Source organism: Sparus aurata, chromosome 1, assembly GCF_900880675.1.
Source record: "Sparus aurata chromosome 1, fSpaAur1.1, whole genome shotgun sequence".
Taxonomy (NCBI): Eukaryota; Metazoa; Chordata; class Actinopteri; order Spariformes; family Sparidae; genus Sparus; species Sparus aurata.
Window position 1 is genome coordinate 31,119,067 of NC_044187.1, and position 6,658 is coordinate 31,125,724.

Below are 6,658 nucleotides of genomic sequence, written 5' to 3' on the forward strand. Positions count from 1 at the left end.
CAAAGTAATTGCCATCACGGATGCTGATTGGAAGCTGATTTGAGTAGATATGAGCATCTAAGCCCGGCCTAAAGTCTACAACAGCCAATGAGCGATCATGAAGACCAGTGACCCACTCTCAGGTCTCTCCAGCCTCCAGATGATTGATGCATCATTAAGAAAAATAAATTGAATTGAATTGAATTGAATTGAATTTATTTTCCTTAATGATGCATCAATAAAGAACCATAATGAGTTTTTGCCCCGTTATTCACAGGCAGAGGTCACAAATTTTGAATTTTTTCTTTGCCAGGCACTTGAATATTAGAAAAATATATAAGAAATATAATAAATAGAAAAATATGTTAAATGTCCATTTTCAGTTATATTGTTGTCTAATTTGAACTTGACCATGTAAGACCTTTAAATCCTATATGATGTGGACCTGTATGTTTAGCTAAGAGGGGTAGTTCTGGTCATCACCTGGTCAGGTCAGGTCATTTTCAGCCTTTTATTGCATGACAAGATTCAGTTTAGGAAAATAAGTAAGTAATACAGTGTGTTCAAACTTCTAGATTAATGCCAGAACACTTACAGAGCTTCTGACAGCTGGAGAAAAAATCAGCTTACTGTGTAAGCTTTCAAAAAAGCCTAAAACCATGCCTGTTCTCCAAATGGTTAGACAATAGCTTTGAATTTCACTTTGGGCTAGACTGTGATGGAGTTTAGAATCATTTTACATCAATTTCTGGGATTAGGATGAAGTAATAGCCGGAGTTATAAATTATTAAAATGGGTCCTAAAAGCAAGACACACAGAAGCAAGCAGGTTGAAAAACAAAAAGTGAGCTTTAATAAAAGCAAAGCTGTTGTCCTTAAACCAAAAGGTAGGTAATCAAAGATCTGGCAACAAAAACAAGTACAATCCAAAGTTACACAAGGAACACAGGTCTGGGAATAGATGTGCAATGCATTAGACACGGACAAACCAACAAAGAGTGTGGGAAAACACAGGCTGTATTACATTGAAAATGAAAAAACAGACAGGAAAAAGACAAAGACAGGAAGTGTAAAGAACAACATGTCACCCAATGATATAATCTACAAAATAAAACAGGAAACACCTAAATCAGAAACCCAAACCATGACAGCCCAGTAAATCCTGGGTAATTTCACAAAAATCACCAACATTACAGGCAACTGTATGATAAAAAATGCTCAACAATTTACAGAGGCCAAAGATTATTTGTGTCAAAACAGAAAAAATAGAAGAGAAAATAGATTTGATGTCAGATGCCTCTACACTGACGAGTCTTGGCAAGTATTGTATGTTGGCACACATCTTTTTTTTACATTTTACATTCATTAACATAAATACCTCTTATGTTTTTTCCAGAGGATCACAAATGGTGATATATAGCCAAATTGTGATATATAACCAAGAACATCATCATCATCATCATTTGACAGCCTCATGTTATACTTTTAGGAAACAGTCTAAGTGTGTTACAGGATATAATTTAGCTGGACTCTCTCTGAACTGAACACTGACAGCAGGAGTTCGGAACTTGATGGTAAATATATTTGAAGCACTCTCTCAGTAAGACAGAGGAGGGGAAGAAACTATTAGAGCAGGAGAAATCATTTTTTATTGCTTTTATGGAAGGGATAAGTGACACTGTGAAAAGACTCAGCTGAGTCCTGACAGGACACGATAAAAGGAGGTGTTCGAGACTCAGGAGGAGGCTGACGGGGTTAGACAGTGGTGTAAGTATTTTTATACTTTTTCAAAGTCGGTATAATGACACTCATGTGTCATTTATGACGTGCGTTTCATCTGGATGACCCTATATGCATCTTGAACTTCTCTCAAACTTGTTTTTCTTGATCAAGCAGCACCACAGCAGTCGTGTGTGTGTGTGTGTGTGTGTGTGAGGGTTTGGGAATGTATGTTTAAGTGTTGCTCTGCCTGAGAAATCCATATTCAAATTCCTTTTGTTCTGTTTAAAATGTATATATATTTATAGTTTTACTGGTGAGATTACATGAACAACGACAATTTCAGAGATTTTCTTTTTGTGTGTCCCTCCAAGATTAACCACACGCACAGACACACACGTACAATTAAAACCCTTTTAAAGCCCTCGCTCTGGTCAGTGGACCTATCTGAAGTGGAAAAGGGATGAATCCACACAGTGGGTCACATCCTGTTAATGGACCTTCTGGTGGTTGTGTGTGTGTGTGTGTGTGTGTGTGTGTGTGTTTGTGTGCGTATGTGTCTGTACGAGAAAGCCTTCCTCAGCCTGACTCAAGAGGAAATGCTCGCCAGCACTAATGCGCTTTTGTTCCACTGGAAGCATGTGTGTATGTGTGTGTGTGTGTGTGTGTCTGTGTTTGCCAGTGCATGTGCCCAAATCTGTGCTGCATCTGCCAAGGAAAAGGTAATATCAGGTGGAAAATACCATCACCTTCAAACTGTCAGCGGCCTCTGAAGATGGAGCACACTGTTACTTTTTTATGTACCACTGCATGAATGAACAGGCACACATATAATAGACTATGATAAGATTTAACTGGCCCAAATCCTTTATCTCAGCAAAAGTGAGGCTCTGATTCCTGAAGTCAGCACATCAGCAAAAATACTACTACTACTGATTCTCTGCTGTGCGGACAGCTATCGACAAAACACATATTTACTGTGGCCCCTTCGGTGTGTGTTTGTGCGTGTGTGTGTATGTGTGTGTTCACTATTTACCTGGTGTCCCACCCTGTCAATATGGGGTTGACTAAAGCATAAAGGTGAAGGATGTGATGCTGGTGTGTCTGGGAGAACGGCAGAGGAGGACAGGGAAGGCCAGCTGTCAGAGAGTAGTGCTGGATTGTGTAATGCAATTTTGTTCAGTGCAGTTTAGATAATACATCAAAAACACATTACCAAGGGCCAGTAAATTCATTTGGATTGAGCATTTTTACCTACGAACATGACAAAAAGCCAACAAAACACGTATAAACAACATAAATTTACTGTCATCTTTTAGAACACGAGAAGAAAAACGAAAATGCTAATCTGTACTATCTGGGGTCTGCTTGTGAGGAAGTCTAATATCCACTTGCAGGGCGTTTACACTCAAGTCCAGAGCGTTTAAATTTTCCACTCAGCTTCATGGGTGAGGTTGTGCTGAATGCTGAGCTGCAGTCAACAAACAGCATCCTGATGTAGCTGCTCTTATTCTCCAGGCATTTGAATACTGAGTGGGGGGGCAGTGGATATGACATCCTTTGTGGATCTATCGTTGATGTCCTGGAGAGCTTGTTTCTCAAAACATTTAATCAGGATTTGGGTGAGAACCAACCACAGGATGGTAGCGGTTGAGACTAGACACAGCCGACCACTTAGGCACAGGAATGATGATGACTATCTAGAGGCAGGAGGGAACGGTGTAATGTATATAGGCAGTATATAATGTACATTACACTTTGATTACTGTGTATGAATACATCTTTAGTATAATGGTCATAGTGCAATGTACAGATAGTGATTGACATGGTTAATAATCACATAAAGCAGCAGAAGCAAATGAAAGATGAAGAAAATAAAAACCTGTACAGCCTCTTTTCTGTCAGGGGGAAGCATCAGCTACCAGAGCATCATGATGATACATTCATGTCCAGTCAGGACTCTGAGAGAAGCCTGCAGAGGGGAAAAACAATGCACAAAAATGATCTATGACTAGTTTTTGCCTTAATTATGGAAATGCGATTAACTAACTCGTGGAGTGGAGCTAGTGGCTGTTTTCAAGTATTTTTGATGTTACTTAAAAACAAAAAGTAGAAGATCAGCTGGGAGATGTAAAAGTGGCAAATTTGCTTATTTCTCTTAACACAGTCACAGTAAGTAAGTAATGAACTACCGCCAACTTTGTGAATCTAACGTTTTGTGCAGTTTGTCAGAAAGGTGTTCACTCAACTCTGTGAACAACAAAAACATAATAATTAAAAACATATTCCACATCCCTCATGCATTATGATCTGTTCAGTACGAGCAACTGCACCACAAACTACATTTTCAATAATTATCATGAGGTTGAATCAACACCTGTTGTTGTTGATTCAGTCATTTATTCTTATCTGGTGTGAACAAAAAAACATTTTTGGAAAATGTTTAAGCCTTCATGCAGCAGTCTCATCATTACCTTATAAACAAAGGACACATGTACACACATTAGACAGAGAGACTGAGGATGGAGAGGATATTGAAGATGGTGGTGAAGAGGACGTTCGACCTAACTCCCTCCTCGTGCAGCAGCTACCCCCAGAAGGTGAACAAGGAGTAGGACCACGTAAGGATGGAGGACCACAGGAGCAGCTGGTGGTGGGCACCTTTCTATCAGTGGGCTAAAACTGAATGATCCCCTCATGATGATGTACATTATATTTATTATAGGAACCTTCTTGAAAATTATCGTTGTTCATATCATTGTTTCTAAAATGTATACAAACTCAAAGGTTTGTACATTTGTGTCCAAACTGTATTCCTGGCATGTTTCTCAGTGTCACAGGGACCCCTCTGTGTTTGTGGTGTCCCTGGAGCAGCTGAGAGAGGACGCCAACCAGCCAAACATCCCACGAGGACCCAGCAGACCACTGACCCACTCTCAGCACCCTACTGTCTGTGCTCCCAGGCACCAAATCGCCAATACTGCTGCTATTGGCTGATTCAGAGTTTGAGGACGGGCACTGTGGGTCGACTTGATTGTAGTCCTTATATTTCAACGCTGCAGTAGGCACTTAAATATTTACACTTTACAGAAAAGTTACTTTTAGCTTAATTTTGAAATGAGCAAGTCCAGTATACTGAGGAGCAGTAAGCGGGTGTGCTGCCCCCTGTAGCTTTGGAGCTACCTTCGAATTCTGACTGTTTGTTCCACTGATAAACAAATGAACTGGTTATTAAAAGTAATGAATGAATGGATGGATAATATAGATAAATGGTTGAAACATCTAGACAAGCAGCATCAACGTGACAATTCAATTGTACAAAAATATTTAATAATATCTCCTAATATATAATTAATAGTTTAAAACCAATGACTGAAAAATGTTTGGGACCCAGTGTCATAAATACTTATGAAACATGTGCATTAGTTGTAAGTGGTTTGGAAACGATTAGAAAAGATGTAATGGTGCACAATTAGCGCAAGTATTTTTTAATGATTCATTTTAATTATTATGAATCATGCATTGTGTTAAAGTATTCATGTGAACAAATTCACTTTAACTGTGTTTAAGCGTTGCCTTAAGTAGCTTTAACAGGGAACTGACTCGACTCAGTGCTTTCATGTCTCTTCGTCTGTGGCTCTGACTTCTGAACGGTTACAGTGTTTTTCACAGAGCAGCAGTTTTCCAGGACAGGACTTTTTCAACTGATCTCTATCCAGCTCTCCTTTCCGTGCCACACCTGGCCCTCGCTCATCCGATCTCTGCAGGCGTGCTGGCCTAAACCGACCCGCAGCAGAGTTACTTTAAGCGAACCCATCTTTTATTGTCCAACACACACGGGTACACCATGAGCACTTTGTCCGTTTGTCAGGGACTGTATGTAGTGGCTGCATTGCATGTGTCTTTTTTTAACTGCTGCAGCTCCCAGTGAATGTGGCTCATGCTGTCATGGACTTTCACAAACATCTAGCTGTTAGCTCTTTGGAAAAATAAAAAACAACTATAACCTGAATCTGGCATGAAGAGCCATAGGCAGTTGAACGTAGGTATTTACATCAAATCATTTTCAGGAGGACCTCCACACGTTGTTTCAGTTGCCTTGAGAGATTTGTCAAAGGGATCTTCTTTTTTTGCCTTGCTTCCAGTCTCATATTGTTGTGTGTTAATATGAAGCTACAGCTCGGAGGTGGTTAGGCATGCATGTGTGTACGCGCAAGCTGTGGCTCATTTTCTTAGGTCGTGTAGACTGACTTTAGTCCCATCATGTTGAGAATATTATACTGCAGTCAGCCAGATATCTAGCTAATAGCCTATTAGGCGATAGCTGTAGTAGGTTGTAATTAATAAGAATTGCATTAAGGACCATAGGTGAATGAACACGAGTTGTGTTTGGCATGATTGGATTTACTTACTTGTGCCAAGCAAATTAAGCCACTTTGGAAACATCCACCGGGATGAAAAGTTGCAGTGCAGGCCGAGGTCAAGCTCAGCTAATAGGCTAGGCTGTGAACAACATAGCTAAGCAAGCTTTTATTTCCTGTGGCACAAGCCAAGTTTAACAGACTGGCTTTGCAATGCTTTTTTTTTTTTTTTTTAAATGCATCTCAAGAAACAGTCAGAAGGACACTTTGCTGCCTTTCTTCTTCACCACTTAACATTAGCTAGCTATGGACTGGCGAAGGTTGAATCATGTTTCCTTTCTGGCCTCGTAAGACAAAATGCAAGTACGAAGCTACCATGTGTTGACAATCACATTGAAAGCTTTTGTATTCTAATTACTAACTAGGCACAGTTACTGTGTTGTAGCTCCAGAACATGGCTGCAACCTTTGCTACCTGGCTACAACCATTGTTGGAGCAGTTACTTAAAGGAGTAATGGAGCACACATTACTCGTTACTTTTCAAAAAGCAATGCACTTACTTATTTACTTGCTGGAGAAAGCAACATTTTAATTAGTTTT